This window comes from Lontra canadensis, unplaced genomic scaffold (assembly GCF_010015895.1).
Source record: "Lontra canadensis isolate GAN:19392208 unplaced genomic scaffold, GSC_riverotter_1.0 scaffold126, whole genome shotgun sequence".
NCBI lineage: Eukaryota > Metazoa > Chordata > Mammalia > Carnivora > Mustelidae > Lontra > Lontra canadensis.
The window spans coordinates 3,323,502-3,347,864 of record NW_022631120.1 but is presented as its reverse complement, the minus strand read 5'-3'; positions in this window follow the sequence as shown (position 1 = coordinate 3,347,864).

Here is a 24,363-nt window from a genome sequence, read left to right as displayed (position 1 = left end):
TCCGGCTCCCTGCTCAGCCAGGAGTCAGCTTCTCCCTCTCCCAGCTGCTCCCCTTGCTTGTGCTAGCTCTCTCTCAAACAAATAAAATCTTTAAAAAAATAAAATGGGGGGGGTGCCGATATAAAAAACAGAGTTAGCTTTGATTTGAACACCCACGAATGGGGACAAACTAAATGGGTTGCAATGTATTCTAGCCCCAAGGCCACAAAACTTTGCAAATATTTCGGGCACTTCAAAGAAGGCCCCTGCCCCTCTTTTTAATGTTCTGAACATGTGCCCGATTCTGCTATCCAAATATTCTTACACAGTGGACTAGGATACTTTCTTTTCTTCCATACATTTGCAAACATTCTTCCTGTGTGTCTGACCTTGGCAAATACTCAATTTAACATCAAATTATTGGGATTTTATTTCTGTAAGATGAACTATATAAATAAAGGTGGTTAGAGACGATGTGTTCCCTGAGCACAGACCATGGACTCATAAAGGGAAGCTCCCGGACCCATGAGTGAGTCACAGCTGGCTGTCCGCAGGGTTCAGCAAAGGTTGTCCGAGAGAACCAGCCACTGGCCATTATGGATAATTACCTCACAGATGAGGTATTCCAAGGAGAAAGGAGCTGATCTGCTCCTCCATATGTATCAGAAATGTCAAACTTCCACCACCAGAAAAATAGTGGAAAAGCAGACACTTGTGACTAGACCAATTGTTAAATAAGATGCCTTTAAACATGATCAGTATGGCATGTCTCAAATTTCTTTTTTGTTTTTTCCAGATCAAAGAACTCACGAGAAGGACCCTTTTGAGAAACTAAAAAAAAAAAAAAAAAAAAAAAGACATTTGTAAATTTGGCCTAAAACATATGTAGTTGAAAGCCCTTGACTTTTGGCCTTTGTGGGGTTTTTTTTTTGTTGTTATTTGGGGGTTTTTTTTGTTTTTTTGTTTTCTTTTTTCCTCTTTTTCAAGGGAGCTTCAAAGTCAGAGCTGGTGGCTTCAGCAGGGCCCTGCTTTGAAAAAAGGGGAGGAGGGAAGTCAATTAAAAACAGGTCAGAGGATGGAGCCTTTGGACTCAAATGGCGGCTGATCTTTATGTATTGTAAGCCCTCGGAGCCGTCAGCCCCAACTTCTTAATTGCAGCAACTCAATTAGCAGATCACAACATCTTCCCTTTCTGCAGAAGTTCTGACTGGCAGCGGTGGAGTGATTTTGAGCCCAGCCCCTCCCCATTTTCTGACAAGTATGATGGTTATTTGACCCTCCCGGGCTGCTTGAAAGACAGATCAGAGGGCATCCACAGGCAAAAACACTTCCTTGCCGACTGTAATCTCACATAATTGTAGGAGAAAAGAAGAATTTGTTTTATAAGCTGAAAACAATCAAACCAAGAAAAATCCTGAAAGCTGACTCCGATAAAATCACAACCTGTTCGCGAGACCTGCTGCTGCCCCTTCGGACAGGCTCTAGTCAGATGTGATTCCGGGCCACCGAACTTGAAAGTTTTGTCAATGTTTTACCAGTGCCTGCTCCCCATCACTGTCTGGCCATGTTTACTAGCGACGTGGTTGTCCCAGTTTTAGGAGATGGGGTTAGTCGCACAGGGGTTTTATAGCTTGCTCTGTGCCTAAGATTCCATGGGACCCCCACCAGCAATCTTTGCTCTCCACCCGTGTCCAAGGTCGTGCTCAGAGAGCCTCCCTCTCTCGGAGCAGGTGGGCTGTAAGCGGTGACAGCCAGCCCCGCTGTGTGTGGCTAACAGGTGCTGTGCAGACGGCTGGCGCTGCTGAGCCCGCGGGCACCGAGGAGGGTCCCCACTCTGGCCTGCAGTGCCTCTGAGATCAGGCGAGCTGGTGGGAACGTCCCGCCGGGAAGGGCGCAGGGCCCAGGCTGGCTGTGGGAGTTCTGCCCTCACAGCACAGCTTCCAGCCAGATGCCCAGCAATCCCCCGCGGGGCTGAGACCTCACACCGTCGAAGCCAATCAACGGTGGCTGCTGAACCAGAGCTCTGGCCCTGGAAATGGAGAGAACCCCACATCCCGGCCACAGTGGGCAACACCTCTTCCCCCTGACTCCTTCCCGGAGAATGGGAATCAAGGTCAGTGATGCCTCCTACGTTCAGGAAGCCCACTGTTCATCTGACTGAATTCTGGGGACGTTTTCTGACTTCTGCATTATTTATCACAACCTTTAAATGGGAAAAAAAAAAATAAGTAGGCTCCCTTTTCTCTGAAGGGGTTCTCAGAACGACTGTGGGCCTTGAGAAATCCTAGCGGAGGTCCCTAGTCAGGTGCATGGTGAGACGTGAGGTCGGATGTTGCTTCCTCCTCATGAAGTCGTCGTCCCTGGCTGAATTTTCTCGAAGACAAGCAACAGCCCCGTTCAAGAATATACGGCAGGAGAGAGAAGCCAGGAAGTTGTGGATATGCTTCAGAGGACAAGGAAATAAAGGCTGGGACTTCCTCATAAGCGTGGCAAACCCCCATAACTGAATTTCGATCTGTAATCAGAATTAGAGAGTTTATATGATCTACTTACTGTCCTATGTCATGGAGGCTTAATCTCTGGGGGGCCTCAAGACAACCGTGTTTATTTTCCTTTACACGGTAATGGAGCTAATTACGAAGGCCACAAAGTAACATGGAAAAATGTTCCCAAAGATGCATTATGTGGGAAAAAAAAAATACAAAACTTCTGGCCATAATATGAGTACAAGATGTAAAATCATGCCAGTGGTTTGTTCAAATTACTGTTTTTTGTTAGGAAACAGAATTGTCATTGTTTTCCCTTCATGTTGTTACAGTTTTGCTTGTGGATCCTGTCGACAGTGTTGGAAGGGTTGGAGCGTTTGTTTCGATGTTAGGAAAACGTGGGTCTGCTGGCCACAGATCGGCTCCATTTAGCTCACGGGGCAATAAGGGATGAGGCCAGGCGCCATCCCTACTAAGGTGATTTGAGGCTTACAGTCACGTGCTGCTCTGTCTCTAATGAAGTCTTGCCATGGATGCGGGGACTCGGCCTTGGGCGCGCTGGGGAGTGACCATGGCAACAGCTCCCAAGTTCCCCAGGCTCACTGTGCTGTTCACAGGCCAGCTACGGGGGAAGCCAGGCTCAGAGAGGGGAACAGTCTTTCCCAGCTTCCAGCAGCCCCCCACACCAGCTCACCTGGCTGTCAGAACAACGCCCAGACTGGAAGGAAGGACATAATCCCCACACAACATTAGGAGCCTGATAAAAGCAGGCCAGCTTTTATCAAGGGGCTGCTAACGAGAAAAATGAGGGCTGGGCATTCTCTTGGAAAGGGGCCATGGGGGACAGAGCCACGGTACTCTGTATCCAGTATTTATTGAATTTTAAGTGCATGAGATCCTTACACACCCACCCATACAGGACAGCAGAGGCCTCTGCGTTACAGATCTGTTTCCTACTAGGAGCCCCTCTGACTAAGAAAATTGGCATTATATAGTCCAACAAGTGAGAAGTGGAGTTAAGTAAATACACAGCCCAAAGCACTGACCGTCCTTCCCTTTTAGATTTAAAACAAATCACCAGAAAGAAGAAACTGCCAACACAAATCCAACCCGAAGAAATAGAAAACCTATCTTTGCAGCCTTCTAGAATAGCAAAAAGAGCCCTGTTATGGATTTATCGGCAGACACAGTGTGCAGTTCTTGCCTGGGAAGCAGAATGAGCAAGCTAGTGGCTGTGCGGGTTTGTAACAGATTGGGTCTGTTTCAGGAAACTGTTTCCTAACCTCCACCTTCTCTCCATGACTCCTCTGTCTCGCCTTTGACTTCTCTGACAAACACCACTCCCCACTCCCCCTTTCCAGCTCCCTCAACCTCACCAGCGAGTGGACATGTACATTTCAAGCTTAGCAGGACCTTGGACGTCATCTAGATTCCGGTGAACGCTCAGAATGAGTAAGTGACCTCAAGCCCCAAATCACAGCATTCGGAAGCAAACGTGGTCTTACTCCCAAATCCGGCGATCTTTCACCACGTCTAGGACAGTGGCGTCTATGGAGTAGAAGTGACAGAGAAATAGATGGGAAGTGCTCTCTAAAAAAATAGCCACGAAGGGGCGCCTGGGGGGCTCAGCGGGTTAAAGCCTCTGCCTTCGGCTCAGGTCATGATCTCAGGGTCCTGGGATCGAGCCCCACATCGGGCTCTCTGCTCAGTGGGGAGCCTGCTTCCTCCTCTCTCTCTGCCTGCCTCTCTGCCTACTTGTGATCTCTGTCTGTCAAATAAACAAATAAAATCTTAAAAAAAAAAATAGCCACAAAAATGATATATGGTATCTAATAGACAGTCATCATCACTATCAGAAAGAAAGAAAGAAAGAAAGGAAGGAAGGAAGAAAGAAATGGTCAATAGAACACTCAAGTCTTCTCTCCATTTTATCTGCACAGACACAAACCAAGCCTCTTCTGTGCTCTGGGCACTTGACATGTGACTTAATTTAAAATCCCATACCAACATTGAAAGTTTTCATTTCTTTGATGCCAAAGAATAGGAAAAGGAAGAGCCATCATCTTACTATGCAAATAACCTGTTGTCCTTCTGAAAACAAGAGGGATACCCAGACCTGGACAAAAAACTTAAGCAGAGAAAATAGAAATATGTAAATAAAAAGTATACACCTTCCTCCTGCACCTAACTCTCCCTCTCCTCGAAGCCAACTTTCCACCGATTCTTAGGATTCCTCTTCCCCCTCCTGGTGACATGTATTCTAGGATCCATACCTCCCCATGCAACATTCGCTAACTTTTTTACACACACACACACACACACTCTCATACACACATTGTACCACAGCTTGTCTTTAACCACTTTGTATTTTTCGACTTTCCACATCAGCACCTGCGTCTTTGTTTTTAAGGTGTGCCCAGTATACGATCCCAGAGACTGGCCACGACTTCTATAACTCCTTCCCCAGGGCTCGTTTCCAGTTTTTCCCTATCAGGTAGGCATTATCCTTTCCACTTTACACAGGGAGAAACTAGGGCTCAGAAATGATAAACAGGCTCACTGTCGAATCTCGTTCTCCCAAAAAAAAAAAAAAAAAAAAAAAAAAAGCACCGAACTTTTAGCACCTCAGTAAGTCCTTGCCTTTTCTTAATACCGGACATTTACCCAGCTACCCCAAGGCGCAGGATCTGCCAGACACAGGAGAGCCTTCTGGCCCGTCTCCTAACACCTTCCACTAGGAGCTGATTTTTCTATGGAGTCCTGAGAGCGTGACTCAGAGGCTGTGACTTGTCCCAAATTAGACCATTACGTTGGCCCAAGTGGTAACAGGTAATGTGGGGGGGAGACTTACCTCATTTCTTTGTACTAGAAAACAAAACAAAACAAAACAAAACAAAACAAAACTGGACTGCCCTGGATAGAGAGCTCCTCTCCAGAAGAGAATTGTGACTTTCCTTCCTTGGTCAGGAGGAGGGGGAGTGGAGGGGCTGGGTGGGCCGCGCATTTCTCCCTATACCCTAGCTCCAGGGGAGAAGGGCTCACCTCCAGGCAGGGTGGAGGGACACAGCTAACTGGCCGCTCTGTGCAGGGCACCCCCCACCCCACCTAGTGTAGTGCAGAACATTCTGGAACCTCAACGGTCTGGGTAGTGTTGTGGCAAGGCAGGGCCCCGCAACTCACTAATGATATGGACAGAGGGAAGAGCCTGGTTCTTTACTGGCCAGCGGGGGATGAAAAATGGTCTCAATGGGGCCACACAAGTGAGCCCAGCCCCCAACACAGCACAATTTCACACTTGCCCGCAGGGGGTTAATGACTGTGTGTGCGTGTGGCGGTCCCAGAGAATAGAATAGTCCCCTCTTCCCCCGGAAGCCTCCAAGTCCTGTCAACAAGCCCTCTGTTGCTATGCAAAGCTGTGCAGCCTCCTGAATAATTCCAAGCAAGGTAAAGCCGCCTTGCCCTGGCCGATGGCAGAATATTCCACCTTCTTCTTGTGAATAGCTCCCGCTTTAGAAGGCTTGTCTGGCAATCACTCACAGCAAGGCCACCAGACGGACAGCTGTCCTGGGAGGGGCCACCGCCTCTCTGATCTCAGCCCCCTGCTGGGCTCCCAGCCCTTCCCTGCAAACCAATAATACACTTGTCCCTCTTAGGTCTTGGCACGTCAAAGAAGTCAAAGGAGCTGGCGTTGGAGGAGCTCAAGGTGTGAGCCCTGTTCAAAGCAGCATCACCTTCCCAGACAGGACGGGGATGTACAACGCCAGGGATCCCAGCTTGGAGTGCTGACGAAAACGGAATTAATGCGAGCATGACGTGACTAGACCCTTAAGTGGGGAATCAAGATTCGCTCAGTGGTATGGAAACCTGTCTTTTAAGGACCTAAGCGCTCTCTCCTTGGCAATCAACCTGGAACAGTGGCTTCCCCAGTCAGTCTGTACAGAGAGCTCTCTCTTCCCTCCAAAAATGAGAATCTTGCATGGCAATATACAGTTTTATCCTACTTTTCATGGGTCTTGTCATTGGATCCTGCCCAAAAAAGGGGGGGGGGGCTTTATAACATTCCTAACTTGTGTTTCTCTGAGACTAGAGGACATTGGGAAGACACAGCTGAGGATGGGCTCAAGAAGATAATCAGAGACCGCTCATCGGCTCTGTAATAAAGTCAGCTCACTTCCCCCCAGGGACCTCTGGGAAAACGGCTTCTGTGCCGGTCCCTCCTCCTCTCCCGGCTCTGGGATTAGCTCCCCACATGTAAGTACTGGAAAAGGAGTGAGAAGATATTTTGCTTCAAACAGCGTTATATCCCTAAAGAGCTACAAATCCTTGTTTTATACTATCGGAGGCCCATCAGGGGTCTGAATAACACTCAAAAGCTGTTCTTGTCAAGAGCGTCTGCATTTGCCAAAAGCTCCAACGTGCAGACAGCGGACAAACCGAGCGGTGCCAAGGCAGACGTGGAGTGGGATGAAGGAACTGTAAACCTGGGACAAATCACACATTACTTGAGTAGAAAAGCTGAGAATTTTAAAGACATATGGGCCTGGCTGTCAGATCTTTATGGCTTGTCCACTGGGGCTTTGTCCGTTCATATGTGCCGTTTACTCATTGTCTTTCCATTTATGTTTGATTTATGTACGGGGGGCTTCACCCCTATGTATTTATACCATTGGCAAATCTCCCTCTGGTGCGTCTGTTTTTATTTGTCAACTTAAAATACTTGTGAAGACCTTCCCTTTTAAAGTCCCACAAAGTCAGTGGCTAAAGGAGAGGGTCCTTTGAAGCAAATGTCAGTCACAGAGGGATGTTGGGCTTATTAACCCGTTCCATGTATTTGAAACTGGAATTGGGAAATACCGTCTGTAAAAAAGGGGAGGGGGGAGGAATATTTAGCTGTGTAGCCAGATGCCTGCTTCCAAGCAACACAGCAGCCTTTGCAAATGTCCCCAGATAGCCTCAGGCATCTAAACTGCAGATCAGAAAATCACTCTGTGGATTATTAGGCACGGTTTACCTTCAAGGTAAAGGGAAAATGACCTCTCAAGCTTACAAAGGCAATGAGGAGGTCCCAGCTGCAAATTCAGCTCTCCAGAGGGATCTCAGGGGCAGCCCTTTCCCCTGGTCTTGGGTCCAGCACAGTTGCAGCTGGAGGGACAATGTGGAGAAAGAGAACCATCAACATTAAAATGAACGAGTAGATAGTGGGAGTTGGGACCCAGCACCCCAAACATTCTACCAGTGCAAAAAGAAAGACCACCTGGGTGAACTGGTGTAACTCGATCATTTCACCCACAGCCTAGCTGGCCACCCTTCCCCTGTGACTAGTGGCGTGGACTCTGAAACTGCGAAATGTTTTTCAGGGGGATCTCGTTCTAGCTGGTCTCTCACACTGAAGTGCATTGTGCACTCTCAGTAAATTAAAAAAAAAAATTCAGGGTTTCATCCCCACCCAATCAACCCCCAATTTATTTCTCTGTTTGGTTGGGGTGTACGGTTCCAACCAAGTCTCTAAGGTTGATTATTCGAGATCATTTTATCGCTCGTGCTAACGTTAGCTCAGCAAGACGCTGCCAGTGAATGGATACTGCACATCCCCCTCAAACACCAGGACGGGGAACAGACCTTGTCTGCACAGGACAGCAAAGGGAGCCGGGCAGGCTGGCCAGGAGCCCCTTCTCCCTTGGCATCTTGATGGATCCGGGAAATCACTGCTCTGAGAACGCATCCCTGGACCACAGAGCTGACGTTGTCCCGCAGCTTCCGGGACTGGTTTCGGGTGTTGCTACACCGTCTTTCTCCCCTGCGTCTGAGGCAGCTCCCTTCTCCAGACAATCACTTCCACATGGTGGGTTTCAGAGCTGGGAGGAAAAGTCCCTGAGTGTGGTTGGGCCACACACGTGGAAGAGGACCCTGTCTCACGCTCCTGGGGCATGAAGAAAGGCTTTATGGTATTTACTTAAAAGCTAACTTTTCACAAAAGTCTTCCGTCTAGGCACACCCTACTGGGGGTCCCTGTTGAAATAATGGTGCTCGGTGGAAGGAAGACTTCCCAGCTCCTGAGAGCTCAGCAAGAAAACCAGGCCCTCGGGAGAGAAATCGAGGGGTCCAAAGTGGGGTCTGAGCAAAGCCACTCTCCACAGTCGCTGGGGACCTGGGAGGGAACTGGGCTCAAAGCTATGGCGCAATCACCCTAGGAGCTCCTGTCACAGGGGGAGCTAATAGTGTCCCTCTTCGTGTGCAGGAGGGTCCAAGGAAACCTTTGTGGAAAAGGGATCCCCAAGAAGACAGCTCGTCTGTCAGAACAGCTCAGCCTCTGCTCTGTGACCCTCAAGAGTTCCTTCTGAGGCAAGTGTGACACACTTAACTTCACTTTCCAGACAGCTTAAGGTACCCGCAGACGAGAAGTCTCGGCAGGCAGAGGGGCTTTCTGTGGGCGAGTCGCATGTGAACTTCTCCACCGAGACTTACCTTGGTTTCTCTCCCTCTATCTTTAATGTCCATCTCTGGGTGAACTCTAAGTATGTGGCTAGGAGATGGTGGGTCGCAGGAGTGTGGCCTGTGATCAGAGGGGCCCATGGGTGGCTCCATGGGTTAAGGAGAGTCCCCGCATCAGGCTCCCTGCTGGGCGAAGGCTGCTTCTCCCCCTGCCTCTGCCCCCCCGACTGCTCACACATGCACATGTGCACCCTTTTCTCCCTCTCCCTCTCCCTCTCTCTCAGATAAACAAAATCTTATAAACAAATAAAATAAATAAAATAAAATGCAGGCAAGAGTTTCCTGAATCCAGTGTCCTCAGCTAGATCTACCCACTTAGAGAAATTATCCTACCCCCTACTGATGCTAAGAAATAAAGTGAAGCAAATGCCCAGAGCCCAGGAGGACACTTGCCTTTAAGAATGATGCCCGCGGTTGGACAAGATTGGCCCCCCAGCCCTTGCAGGCCTTCGTGGTGGACTCTATGTGGGAGAGGGAGAAGGGGAATTCACAGCTATTGTGCAGGAGTCCGTGGTCATCGGACACAAGGACAGACAGAAGTGAATATTGAAGACAGCAAATTAGATGCTTTTTCCCAAGATCGTGAAGGAAGCCAATTACAGTCTGGTTTTAAATCAAAGCCACTGGAGGGGCCCCTGGGTGGTTCAGCGGGCTAAAGCCTCTGCCTTCGGCTCAGGTCATGACCTCAGGGTCCTGGGATCAAGCCCCGCATCAGGCTCTCTACTTAAGCAGGGAGCCTGCTTCCCTTCTTCTCTCTCTGCCTGCCTCTCTGCCTACTTGTGATCTCTGTCTGTCAAATAAATAAATAAAATCTTTAAAAAAAAAATTAAAATCAATCAATCAATCAATCAATCAAAACGACTGGACCACAGTGTCTCCAAGATACTTCCAGAGTTTGCCGTCATTCTTTGCTCTGGTCTCTGGTCAGTCCTTACCCAGAGCAAAACTTTAGCCCTGTGTCCTAAACCTCAGGAAGTGAACAAGGGAAGACCTAAACGTCTGGTAAGAGATGAAGTGACAGTTTCAGTGCATAGGACGGACCAGCAAAAATTCCAGGAAAGTATCTGTGAGGTGTCTTTTGAATGAAGGGAGAACTCTGAAAGAATGATGTATCTTTCATGGAGCTGGGTCACTTTATCCTTGTCGACGTAGAAGCTGGTTTGTTTAAGCCTAGCAACTGAGATGGGGCTAATTTCGAGGTGAAACTATTGTGCTAGGTAGCTTTGTTTTGAGATAGTTCCCTAGGTCCCCTGGGCATTTTAAGAGACAAAAACATGATTTCTAACTAACTCCCTTTTTTTTTTTTTAAAGATTTTATTTATTTATTTATTTATTTGAGAGACAGAAGAGAATATAGAACCAGGGGGAGCAACAGAGGGAGAGAGAGAAGCAGACACTGAGCTGAGCAGGGGGCAAACACGGGGCTCGATCCCAGGACCCAGGGATCACGACCTGAGCCAAAGGCAGACACCGAACCGACAGGGCCACCCAGGTGTCCCCTAACTCCTTTTTTTTCACCATTAAGTTTTAGTCTTAACAAGAGACCCTGGTAAACTGTGCCCCTGGGTCGGCCACTGAGGAGACAGCTGCCAGCCCCCAGGTTTCTTCTCTCTCACCGCCCTCTGCATTTCTGTTTGAAGGGGGGAAAAGTGAAACAAAGACTGTCCTCGGTGTACCATCTGCCTCAGTCTTGTCGCATTTAGAAAGAACCTCTCACGCCACAATGTCAAATGTCATTCGGTTTGACATACGTAATTGTATTAAGCTCCTGTAACGATCTCTAATGAGACATCGAATTTCCTCCCCAAGAATCAGTCACTAAAGCACATTTTTTTTTCTGATGAGTTAATTAATAAAATACTAGGCTCCTTATGCAAAATATATGCCAATGGTTCCCAAGCGTGGTGATGCCCTCAGCACTCTGAATAAAAAAGCCGAGATGCTTGCAGATGATAGAGTAAGGAGGCCTGGGGCTCACGCTGGCGCAGACACTTTCCCAAGCCTTCTCTCAAAGAATGAGCAACGGGAGTGGGGCCAGACCACCGCCAGGAGGGGCTTCCCCATCTGACACCAAAGCGGAGCCACTCAGCCTCCCCGTTTCTGGTCTTAAGACTAGAAAAGGCATCTGCCAACACTGCTGTCTGGTTAACGTTGACGGACGTCTTTGAAGATTGTAATTACAAAAGGATATTTTTGGAGAATCGAGTATACAGGGACGCAGATGTTCAGCTGGGAAGTACCTGCTCTGAATGTACTTTCTCCGGGGTGCACAAGAGAGATACACGTAAGTCCCCGTGAAACAAGAGAAAATTACAGCCTGAAATATTTATCAGTCACTCACTGCTATCCTGGAACAGAATTAGATCCTATCTGTTCCAAAGTGCTCTGCAAAGTAGTAAGTTGGACCTTGAGAGAACAATGACACGGCAAGTCACAATTTAGCAGCCATTAGGCAGTTAGCGTCAACACGCACCGCCTTGGACCCCAGAGATGGTTTCTACTGGGAGAGAATCCTTGCCAGGACTCTCCCGGATGCTCCCCGGCCGTGCAGCGTTCCCACCCAGACCCCAAAGGCTCTCGACATAAGAGCTGCCCAGGCTCTGATTCTCTTACCCCTCTGACACTCAAAGGGTCTTGGGAGCACAGTAAGTTCTGAGCTATCAGATTTGGTTAAGTTAGGCAGATCTAGAGAAGCCCCCCAAATCCTCCAGAGTTGTGATGTCAGCCAATTCCTTGGAGAGTCTTGTCTCCCAGACGGATAGGGCTCTCAGGACATGGGAGTGTCGCAGAACATCAACTGACGTCACCACTGGATGGGAAAGTAGGGCTCACAAACAGCTCTCTGCTAGATGTCCTGTCAGCTGAGTCATTGTTTTTTCCGGGCTTTTGAGACCTCTCTCCAGAAAACACCTTGTAATGGACTATCTCGGAGCTCATCACTTCCTGTAATATTTTTATTTGGTAATGCTGGTAGTGAGCTATGTCTTAGTAAGGATTCCGTGACAACAACCATTGCTGAGCTACCCTGACCTTCATTGTTGTAAGGAAATCAAGCTGTAACATCAGACAACTCACACCACGTGTCAAAATTCACATAACCCGTCAATCTTGAGTCCATGCTTCCTGTTCACTGAGTCACATTACCTCGATTTACAATTTTTTTTCTGCAAGTGTTTTACAAAAAAAAAATTGTTTACAAAAAAATTTTTTGTACGATTTTTTTTTCCCCTGAGTTGTAGCAAACTTAAATCAAAGCAACAGCAAGCTTCCACAGACAGTGTGGAACTAAGGTGATGGGCATATGGACTGTGGACTCAGTCAGTCCATCAACAACCCCTTAGTGGCCACATACTATATGCCAAGGAGACAGCAAACAGGAGAGAAAAGACCCTTGCTATAGTGGAGTTCATATACTTGGGTCGGGATTAAGGATAGAGGGAAATGGACTGACTCACAATACAGGCATGAGAGAGAGGGAGAAGGAAAAAGAATGCCAGATCTTCACAAATGCCGTGGGCACTAACGCCGTGTGATACGATCAAGAATGACCCAGTGGTTGCCCTCCAAGCAGGTTCCCCATCAGCTGAGCCTTGGAAGGGAAGGAGTCAGCCAGCGTCAGAACCCCTGGTGAGAGAGCTCCAGAGAGGAAGAGCAGCCAATGGGGGCACCTGAGAGGCTCAGCTGGGGAAGCGTTGCCTTTGGTCAGGTCATGGTCTTGGGGTCCTGGGATGGAGCCCGGCCTCAAGCCCAATAACTTGCTCTGTGCTCAGCCGGGAGTCTGCTTGAGGATTCTCTCTCCCTCTTCCTTTGCCCTTCCACCATACTCGTTCCCTCTTTCTCTCTAATAAATAAATAAAACCTTAAAAAGAGAGAGAGAAGAAAGAGCAAGTGAAGCATAGGGGGGGGAAAAAACCAGCTTTGGTCTCCGCTCCGACTCTGTCTGCGTGACTTCAGGCACGTTGCCTTCATCTAGGCGTGTAAACATCATCCTTGACAAGGGTCAGAGTATCTAGCTCACAGGGACTTGCAGGAATTAAATGGGAATGGCACAATTATTATTCGTTAAGAGGTAGTTGTCTTTTTATCTTTTCTTGATAAACCTGTTGAGATTCAGGGCCACTAAACTCTCACTTTAAAACATCCTTATGCTTTGATTTTTTGTTGTTGTTGTTCATTTCCTTGCCTGCTTATTTTGTTTATTTGAGCAAGGGGCTGCAAAAAAACAAACAAAAAAAACACCCACAAAAAACTACACAAACAAACCAACCAGCCAGCAAGCAACTTAGTATCAGAGAAGAGCCAGATTACTAGTTGCTGAAAAGCACTTTACGAGAGGAAACAGAATGTCATTCATTTTGGGACAGGGCTGACTCCCATGGCAAGTTAGCACAAGCCCCAGAGCCTGTAGACCTTTGGGGTGAGGTTGTCCACAAGACCAGAAACAGACAAGACCGGTGTCCATAGGCTGCCACTAAAACCCGATGTGCTTACTTCTTAACCACGCTTTCTTGAAACACTGATGAAGACATTTTTCCAAGACCAGAACATTCCAACCATCAGACCCAAAAAGCCCTACAAGGAATGGGTTACCTGGAAGATCGCACCCGCGCGCCCCCCACCCCTGGCCTGCGATCACACAGTACTCCCCCTCACAATCATGGCCGCTCTGCCTGCTCTCGGGCATCTCTGCCACCACCACCCCCAACCTCCCCCTCTCAAACTTAAGGTGTCCATCTGGTGGGCAGAAAGGTCAGGTGTTATGTCTTAACCCAGCTGATTCTGCTGCCTGCCAGCTCCCAGAATAGGTCTCTCCCTTTCTCTCTTCCAAACCCTTGTCCCTTGAGTTTTGGCCTCTTTTGTGACGAGTTTATCCGAGTTTGTTCAGTAAGTGTTGGGAAACCCGGCCAGGAGCTTGCTTCCAATGTGTCCAGCACCCTCGGGATTCCCAAGATAGAGCAGCTGGCCAGCGGCGCGGGGCTCACCCAGGTTCCCAAGTTGGTGGCTGGGATTGAGCCATCAGTAACCAGAGAATCAAAGAAAATGCTCTCATTTCCTTAAAATCCCAAGGTCGAGGGGGGATAAACTTCTGGTCAATGAGGTATTTTAAGATATAACCTTACCTACTTGCCTTTGTAATAACACAATCGGAAAACTGAGTTTTTCACGCGGTCTTGGGGGGACGGCGGGGCACAGAGAGGCTAAGTCTGCAGGAGCCAGGAGGCTCCATATGCCTGCACAGAAGAGCAGGGGGGGACGGGGGGCAGCGATCAGGCGGAGGGCAGAGCTAGGGTGCTGGCTTCCCGCTCAGCCTGCGCACACAGTACCTCACGGCCACTTGGGGTATCCGCTCTTCTAAGGAACCCTGAAGCAAAGAGATCAATGGGGTGAGCGGGAGGGCCGAACCTAAACTGAAAATAAGCCAAGGTACACAGACAGCAATACCCCCATCTCAACAACCCGAGTCTTGGACACCCTGGGGGAGCAAACAGGAATTACTTTAACCCCATTCACCAGCTGTCCCATCTCCAGAACCTCTGCTGCCCACCCTCCCTCCTCACACCGTCCACCGCCCCCCAACCTGACCCCCAGGCCTGCTTTTTTTAAGACCACCCACCCAGAGTTGTATCCATTTTCCCCCCAGCCCAGCAGTTTAGTAGAAAACCCTCTGAGGCACGTGAGGGGGCAGAGTCCAGAAGCACTCAAGACCAGCAGGGTACATGGGGGCCAGTAAATCGGGGCCATGTCAGTTCCACGGGAAGTCCAGGAAGGCAAGGTCCCCAGGGGGATGGGGTGCTCAGTGCATGTAGGTTTTGATGTTCTGGGTTGTCTTTCAACTCCAGCGACTTGTCTTCTTGGTCATCAGAATGCACAGATTATTGAAGTCATTATTAATGAGACATGCCGTCACTGTTACAGTCACATTGTTCCTTGGCTTGGGGTTTTGTTTTGCTTTGGCTGCCCAAGAAGTGTCTGGCCTCAGAAAAGTTACCAAAGAGGTGAGCTGCTTGGACAGAGCTGCTGGTATAGACTCCAGGAAAAAAAAAAAAATGCTGAACACTGACAAACTCTCCTTGGAGATGCAACTCTTGGCCAGGGTGACCGCCAGATGAAATGGTAGAGTTGGCTAACGGCATCCCACGCAAGGCACAGATGGGGCTCCCTTAGCTCAGCTACCCTGGCCATGGACAGACAGAACTTGACCTCAAGGAGATTCTCACTCATTTGGTCTTGGCTGGAAGGTGGGCTCTCCCTGTGACCTAGTCCAGGGAAATTCTCATTTCCACTCTAACTCCAGGCAGTAAGGGGTTTCACGCACTGAGACATGAGCAGAAATCTCCTATTTGGGGGAGCAACCATGGCCTTTCCCAAAGATAAAATTATTAGTGGACATGTTTAATTTCCTAACACATCTATCAATACCTTTTCCCATGAAAACCATATGGATAAGGATCAAATCCTCTGTCCCACGGTCCACTCCTGGTACCCTCGGTTCTGTCCTTCCTGAAGGGGATAGGGTGGCTGGTACTGTGTCTGCCCTTGTCATACCCACCTGCATCCATGGGTGTGTATGTCCACGGGAAAACACAGAATGTTGCTTGGTGGTTGGTTTTGTTTTTTGTTTTGTTTTTCAGAAATGAGATGAAAAATACTTGTAAGCATTTGACACTGTGTGTTTTTCCTCAACCATGTTAGAGCTCTCGCTTTCTACGTCGTCATTTCTAACTATGGGAGCACATTTCTAGCGTGGATGTGTATACTACTTTCTTTGACGTTCCCTCCTCAATGGGCTCGAAATCTTACCTTCCCGGTAAGTACCTTTCTTAGCGTTCTTCCCAATTTCCAGGCACCTGGCCACAGGGAGGACACAGAAAGAATCTAAGGCATATACTGGAAACATTAAGATCAGAGTGTGAGCCTTGTAGAGCCCTATTTTGGAAAAGCAACAAAGCACGTTGCAGGAAATGGATCCCCTCCGTCGGCTGCAAAAAGCCAATGTGGAGACACCGTGTGCATTTACCAAAGGGGAAGGTGAAAAAGAAAATCTTTAAAGGGAAAACAAATGGCGGAGCCAGTAGCAAGTAAGGCTGGGCTAAAGGCCCTTCTCAATCAGCGGGAACGGGCAAAGTTGCCCTTGGGGATTTTATGGGACCTGGGCTTTGTTTTAGCACCTGCCCACAGTCGTCATTTGAGAGAACACCGCCCCTAAGTACTCTTCCAATATTCACACAGATTGATGGAACAGATCCTTCCTTCATGCGCTCTGGGCTTTGGCTCGTCTGGTATGTGTTCCACTCCATGAACTCAGATGACTGACGGGGTGTACTTGAGCCAACACGTGTAGGACGCACGGCAAGGCCACGGCCCCGTTTGTGCTCAGGGTGGGTGTGAATTTGGGTGTTATCACTGCTAAGGGAACTTCTGGGGGTTCCCAAATAAGACACCTAAAATTCTGCAGCGGAGGAGGAGAGTTGGGAGCCCAGAGGAAGGAGCAGGATGGCTTTAACAGAAATCCACAGAGGAGTCCGCACTCCTAAGAGTTCAACCCAGATCCCCGGGTTCGAGTCCCAGCCTGCCAATTCATTTGCTGCACCCTCTTCCAGCACAGGGCTTAACCTCTTCATGCTTCAGTTTATCCATCTGTAAAACGGGGAAAATCATAATTTTTCATAGGATTTCTGATGATGGAATTCAATATTTTATGTCAAGTGTTAATTCAGTGCAGGGCCCGGCACAGTCTAAACATTCACTAAATGTTCGCTTTCATTAACCTCAATACTGTGCTCGGTATTAAGTCACAGAAATCCTACCTGGAGGTCTAAATGATTTTATGTAATTTTTTCCTCCATGAAATTAGGACCTAGAGAACACTGACTGGGACAAGCCGGCTACTAGGTTCCCACATCACGACTCAGCAACCGTTTATCACAATTTATCCATTCCCAAAGCCCAGAACTGGACTGTCAGAAACTGAGACTTTCTTAAAAGGGCTCTTTTACACTGTAATAATTTCACACCGGATTCATCCTCTGGCCCTCCAGTATTGTTCACCATTCCAGGGCCATCCAGCTCTGGGCACGAGCTTGAGTTGATCCAAAAAACAAAACAAAACAAAAAACCCCACAAAACCAAAAAGCAAGAGTAGTTGCCATCAGGACAAACAAACTTCACAGAGGAGGCTCCAGCCAAGGTCTGGGCTCCAAAGGAGGGCCATCTGCCTTCTCAGGAGTGGGGAGTCCGATCCCCAGAAAGTGGATAGGGCTGCGGTTCAAAAGCAAAGTGAGTAATCCCTGCATCTGCCTTAGCCATTAACACCCCCCACTTTTCCCATTTGCCGGCACCTCCCGCCAACCCCAGCCTTACTGAGGGCACATCTGAGGGCCTAATTCTAGGTCTGGGGACAAAGGTGCAACCACAGTTCTTCCCCTCAAGAGCCAAATCTGAAATTTGTCAAGAAACAGTGAGTTCTGTTTGCTGGTGGATTTAAGTCAAATGCCAGACTCTGCCTTTGTGTCCCCGGTCCCCAGCCACACCAGACGGCCCATGTTTATTCACAGCTTTGGCTTCTCTCCTCCTGAAGCACGGGACAGAACACAGAATGGGCTCCTTGCTGCTGGGTTTATAAAGGGCTCTGAAATCCCCAAAATTGAGTTGTTTGAAGTGAAGGTCCCTTGAGGTTCACAAAGGACCATCTTGGAGAGGGAGAGGCCGGGGCGAAATCCCAGCTCCCCCATTTCACAATCATGAGGGAGTTACGAGGACGAGGAAGCACGTACACAGTTCCCTAGAAGTTTCCATCAATAGAGAGCCCTCTCAGATGTGAAAATGAGGACTCCCACTCCCCCTTTGCTTGCTCCGAAAGAACAGAGCAGGATTATACCACCAGCTGTTTTCTTCTTCTTCGTTTTTGTTTACGGTTTCTTTAGCTAAATGACACCGTGAGGATCAGCAGCATAAGGTTCTGTCACGGCATTTTTGCTGCATCACTTGATTCCATTAATCCTGCCACAGCAGAGCAGGTGGTTTCCAGAGGGCTTCCCCACCAGTGTAGACGCTCATTAGGTCTGGGAGTATTGGTAAGAGAGACGGAGGGAGGCACAACCAGCAACCCACCCTGGCTTTCTTTGCGCCGGGAAGAGACTTTCACAGGCGGGGCTCAAGCTCGGGAAAGAGGGGGACACTGACTGCTGAGGGGCTCCCCCAAACAGAAGTCTGGCGGGGGTTGGCTCCCAGGCACTGGATCAGCAGGGGAGAATTTGGTTCTGTGCCCCAAGACTCTACCCACTTAACACACCAGCAAACTCTCCTCCAATTCCCCTTCTAAGTAGTCCTGGTTAGCAGACCGCAACCCTGAGTTCCAGAGCACCCCAGCCAGACTGGGATGGTTGAAAATGCTTGCAGAAAGGGAGGGAGGCAGAGAAGGAAGGAAGGAAGGAAGGAAGGAAGGAGGAAGGGAGGAGGAAAGAGGGAGGGAGGGAGAAAGAGAGAGGGAGGGAGGGAGGGAAGGAAAGGAAAGGAAAGGAAAGGAAAGGAAAGGAAAGGAAAGGAAAGGAAAGGAAAGGAAAGGAAAGGAAGAAAGGAGGAAGGGACAGGGAGGGAGGGTGGAAAGAAGGAAGGGAGGAAAAGCAGGACATAGAGCAAGACAGCACAATTCCTTGTGTGCGCACTATGGTTCAGCTTTCCCACCGACGCCAACGGTACTGACAATAGACTGAGAAGGGGCCAGAGTCGGCCTGGCCTTCAGGTGAGTGGCAGGTGCCCATGCGTTCAGACCCAGGGCCTCCCACCACGATGCTGGATCTGGGGAAGACGGGTAGAACAGCCCGATGCCTGAAATTCTACTGCAGGTTCATCACTAATGGCCTCCCACGTGAAGGTCTCAAACTGGAAGACCCAAAGATGTTCGAAGCTCGAACATTTGATTTTTTCTTTCTTTTTTTACTTTCTGTTCACAATCAGAGGCTCTGCTAACAAGATGAGTCCTCTTTCCTGCAGAGTGACAACCAGGTCAGGCCGGCCCTCTCATTACCCCCTCGAGTCTCCACAGGGGGCCATGTGCTGTCTGGACTAGATCGTACATTGCCTGCTTGTTGGACTTGGTACAGTCAGATTTTACTGCAAAGTCATATCTTGCTTATCTGTAACACCTTCTGTGTGCAAGTGGACTTCCCTTTTTGCGGAGAAGACAGGGTACGGGATCACTGGACTTCTTCCAAATCGACTACCACACCTCCCAAGGGATTTATCAGACTAACTACCTTTAAAATAAGCGAGTCACGGATGGTCATCTCTACTTGGGTGTGAATAAAGAGAATGAGGACAGATTTGGACTTAAAGGTGAAGAAAGAGAGCACAGAACAATCCGGAAAGGGTGTCTGGCAGTGGAAACGAGTTAGCTCAGATCTAACCCACAGATACATTTTATTTGTTCTGCCCATTATTCCTGTTAAAAAAAAAAAAAAAAAAAAGCAAAACTTTTTTTTGGAGGCAATATTTAAAAGTCAATTGATCAATGACTGATTCTTGGCTTGAGGCAGGGAATATATAAGGTAAGCCTAAAGCTTCTTGTAGTACCAAAAAATAAAGTGTTAAAAAAAAACTAACAACAACAAAAAACCACCTGAATGACGGTGGTGGCGGTTGGGGCATCATGAAGGGACACCTGTGCTAAGTGAAAAAGCTCTCAATGGCCAAAGCTGGAACTCTTGGAGTAACGAAATAATGTGGTAGTGAATTGTAACTCGAAGACAGATATGAATACAAGAACAAAGTAATAAATTGGGGGGAAAGACAAATCTCCCATGCAAACGACTTCCACATCCGTTGTGTGGGTTTTTCACCCTCGAGTGGGTGAAGCAAACTCCCCAGCCCTTAAGTGCTGCAGAGTGACTTCCCTCCAAAGCGCACAATTTGCAAAGAGGGAAGGAGGAGTAACTTTCCAGCGGAGAAACCTGACCAGGACTCCCTCAGTCAGGTCATCAAGGTATTATAATCCCCTCAGTGACAGTGATGAATGAGTCAAGCTGATAATACGTACCCTTAAGGTGATACGATGAGAAAGGTGCTGTCCCTGGGTGGTCTTCCTTCCTCCCAAAATCTAGAACCCCAGGCGAATTATGAGAAAAATATCACATAAATCCTATCCGAGAGGCTCTCTGAAAAACACCTGACCAGGATCCTCAAGATGGTCAAGGTCATCAAAAACAAGGCCAGTGTGAGAAACTGTCTCAGCCAAGAGGTGACATGATGGCTACGTGTCTTGTGGTATCTTGAATGGGATCCTGGGTCAGGAAGAGGGTAAAAAGTGAAAACCAAGGAAATGTGAATAAAGTATGAATGCTTGTTAATAAAAATATACTAATGGGTACCTGGGGGGCTCAGCCAGTTATGTGTCTGCCTTTGGCTCAGGTCATGACCCCAGGGTCCTGGGATCAACTCCCACATAGGGCTCCCTGTTTCTCCCTCTCCCTCCACCCTTCTTCCCTGCTTATTTTTCTCTTCTGCTCTCTAATAAATAAAATATTTTTTAAAAATAATAATATACCAATATTCATTCAATAATTCTAACAAATGTGCCATACCCTTGTAAGTTATTAATCACAGAGAAGACAGAGTTTGATACGTATGGGAACTCTTCGTACCATCTCTGTAACTTTTAGGTTAGTCTGAAGGAAATATAAAATAAAAGGTCTGCTTTATAAATCAGCCAATTCTACATTAAAATACTGACCCACAGCTCTTGGAGAACACACCATGTTGTATCAGCGATCCAAAGATCAGAGGGCTAGAGCCCCGTTACAGCTGCCTCCCTACCAACAATGACCTCACCTGCCAAGTGAAACAGGATGAGAAAGATGCCCTCGGTCCCCCCTTCCAGATCTCACCATGGGCATCTGAGCAGCAGAGCCTCATTCCGCCTGTAGGACTCGCCTCACAAATGCAGAAACATACAGAGTAGATACAGAAGAGCCATATTCCGCGCAGACAGGCGCACCACATTTGCGATCCCCAACGCTGTCAAGTGTGCCCCGTCATTTCTCAGTGTCCTTACAATGTTCTCATAGGTGCCTCTGCCTTCCTCATTTACATCCCATCCCTACTTCGAAGTCAGAGCCGCAGCACACTTCAGGTGTTCTAGACATGCTGGTGGCAAACTCTGGAAGCCGATTCACGTTTTAATGGTAATCCTACAGATGTAATTCCACAAAATTTACCAGGCTCCAGACTACGCAGCTAGAAGCTGTAGGGGAGGAAAATGATGATAACACCGCGTTCATGTGTAAAGGATGGTCATCCTCATTGGTGGGGGTTGGGGGGGCACCCTGTGAACACAGATCGCCCTATCACAAGAGGGCCTGTAACGTCACATATGTTAACCGAGCAAGTATCACACAAAATCACCACGAAGATTAAATCCAGGGGCGGGGGGAGCCTGGGTGGCTCAGTGGGTTAAGCCGCTGCCTTCAGCTCAGGTCATGATCTCAGAGTCCTGGGATCGAGCCCCGCATCGGGCTCTCTGCTCAGCAGGGAGCCTGCTTCCTCCTCTCTCTCTCTGCCTCTCTCTCTGCCTGCCTCTCTGCCTGCTTGTGATCTCTCTCTGTCAAATAAATAAATAAATAAAATCTTAAAAAAAAAAATTAAAAAAAAAATCCAAGGGCGGGCTGGGATTCTGAAATGAACAATAAAAACTGCAAGTATTATTCTTATTAAGGACATATTATCCGCATGTCATAGCTCCAGACGTGGAAGTCTAACTACAGACTTCACATTTTAAATTTAGTTACATAAACTAAAAGACATGACATTGCTGTTTTCAAGCCATCATCACACCATTTATTCATTAACGTTTATAAACAAGAAAATCTAGCAATTGTCCTTATGATTAGTCTTTCTCGTTCAATGAGCTGATCTAATAAGCATTCCCTCTACGCCTTTCCAAAATGCCAGCGTTAGATCTGTTCCAGAAGCCCCCTCTGTCCCTGGGAAGTCAAACACCATTTGTAATGGTCCACCCTCAAGAATCCTGCAATAGCTCAGAAACAAATTCACGAGCAGAAAACGATACCCAGCTACTTATAGGCAAAGGGAGCCCTGACTGAGTAAAAGATCTGGCTGTAGTCATGGGCTCTTCCTAGCTTGTATTTTCTCATTAAGATAATACCTGGTTGGGGGCACCTGGGTGGCTCAGTCATTAAGCATCTGCCTTCTGCTCAGGTCATGGTCCCAGGGTCCTGGGGTCGAGCCCCGCATCAGGCTCCCTGCTCAGTGGGAAGCCTGCTTCTCCCTCTCCACTCCCTCTGCTTATGTTCCCTTTCTCGCTGTGTCTCTGTCAAATGAATGACTAAAATCTTAAAAAAAAAAAAAAAAGATAATACCTGTTGGTGGGGAACATGCAAACAGAGCACCAATTTTCCTTTCCATTTGCTAGACATCATTTTCCTGGCGGAAAATGGGCATGGGAGAAAACACAGCAGGCAGGTGAACCAGAGGACAGATACGAAGGGCCTGTTAGGTAAGAGCCAGAACAATGGAAATACAGAGGTCGTGTCCTCCCATCTCTTAACCTCACACAGAATTTCTGACAGATACAAACCCCGCTTGATTACCTGTACAAACGGAAAGCTCACTGCATCCATGAGGCCCTGGGTTTAAATGGGCAACTGGCCCTATTTGGTAGGAGGGGCTTTGCTGGGGAGATTGGGGTCCTGCTACTCACAGCTTTTCTAAGCTGCTCAGAACACCGAAAGTTCCCTCCTTCTCCCCTGGAGCCCGGGGGGTAACTTAAATGAATCAAGCAGGCAGGCAACTCCATACGGCACTGCAGTCACCATAACAAACCGGCAAGCCAGCGCCTTTTAATTGGAGGTGACACCTGGCAGCTGCAGAAGCTACACAAGCAAGCCCCGTGCTACCTGCAATTTGTAAAGTAAGAAATAAGGGTCACTAGTAAAATCCTCCTTACAAAGAAAACAATAACTATAGCAACAATTCTGTGGCCCCAACAAAACACGTCCTCATAAAAGACATTTGTCCAGATATGGGAAGAGGATTATTGTTTTTTTTTCACCAAAGTCCCATTTGCTGTGGGCTCAGCCTGAATTTCCTGTCCTGTTACTTGCAGGCCACCAACCCCAGGGGCCTTGCTGGAGGCATATCCTAGGCTCTGGTATCAGACACACCTGGTAAGACATTCCAGCTCTCCAACTATCAGACATGGGACCTGGGGCAACATTCCTGGGCCTTCTACCCCTCTTTTTCTCTTCTGTGAGGGACTGAGAACAAACCTCTTAGAGAAGTAAATGAGACTAGGTAGGAAAGTGCCCACCAGAGATCGTGGCCCAAAATAGGTACTAAGTGGCTTGAAAATGCTTTGTCACACTTCTCTGGACACACTCCTGTTCAGGCCTGCTTATATTTTTGTAAAAGGTATGGTTCCAAGTGAAGACTATTCCTGACGGGTCTGGAACAAGGGTGTAGGACAGGCCTGTGACTTCACAACCTGGCAAGTCAAGGGCTTTGCCAAAGCACCATGAGACTGATGTTTGAATACTATGTCATACTGTGGACTCTGGATTTAGCTTCTTGTCAGCAACCAGGCTGTTTCCAATCTGGGCATACCTCTCCCAGACTAATGAACTGATGCTGGGGGACAGACCCCAAATATATTACTTTACCTTCATTACTATTTGATTCCAGGTGGTTGGTTTGAGCCCACCAAATCTGTGGTAGCGACCAACCTCCCAAGCGTGCAAAGAACATGGGTTTGGAGTCTGAAGGCAAGTGCTGGAATCCTGGCTCAGTTTCCCTATTGGTCTAATAAGGCTAATAATAGAACCTACCTCACACGGGCGCTGTGCAGAGACAATGAGATAATGGATAGAAAGCCATCCGCAGAGTTCCTAGAACATAAGCACTCAGCGTGCATTAGTGATGATGACGACAAAGATGATCGTTTTTATGTTATCAAAATACCAAAAACAGTAGATGACTCTGATACGCCAACAGAGCTGGGAAATGTTTGTTCAGCAAGACAGACACCATCTGCCAGAACTGTTATTCAGTGTCTACTTGCAGGCTTCTTGGGTCATTCTGCCAAATCATGGACAAGGACGCAAGAGAACGACCTGACGAGCTAGTTCCCAATTAAGGCACCGATGGCTTGGTGGGCTCCATCTTCCAACGAGTCATCCCTATCTTAAGATCCTGTGACCACTTCAACAATGCCTGATTATAAAAAATGATATCCTCCAGAGCTCTCAGACTCCTGCCTATCCCACTACCCAGGGGGTGGGGGGGATGTGTGTCGGGATGGAGGGGGGCAGAAGCTGGGGGTGACCTTGGCTCCCCAGATCACAACACCCTGGCAATGCCTGAGCCAGGTCCGGTGCAGGAGCTCAGGGCACAAGAG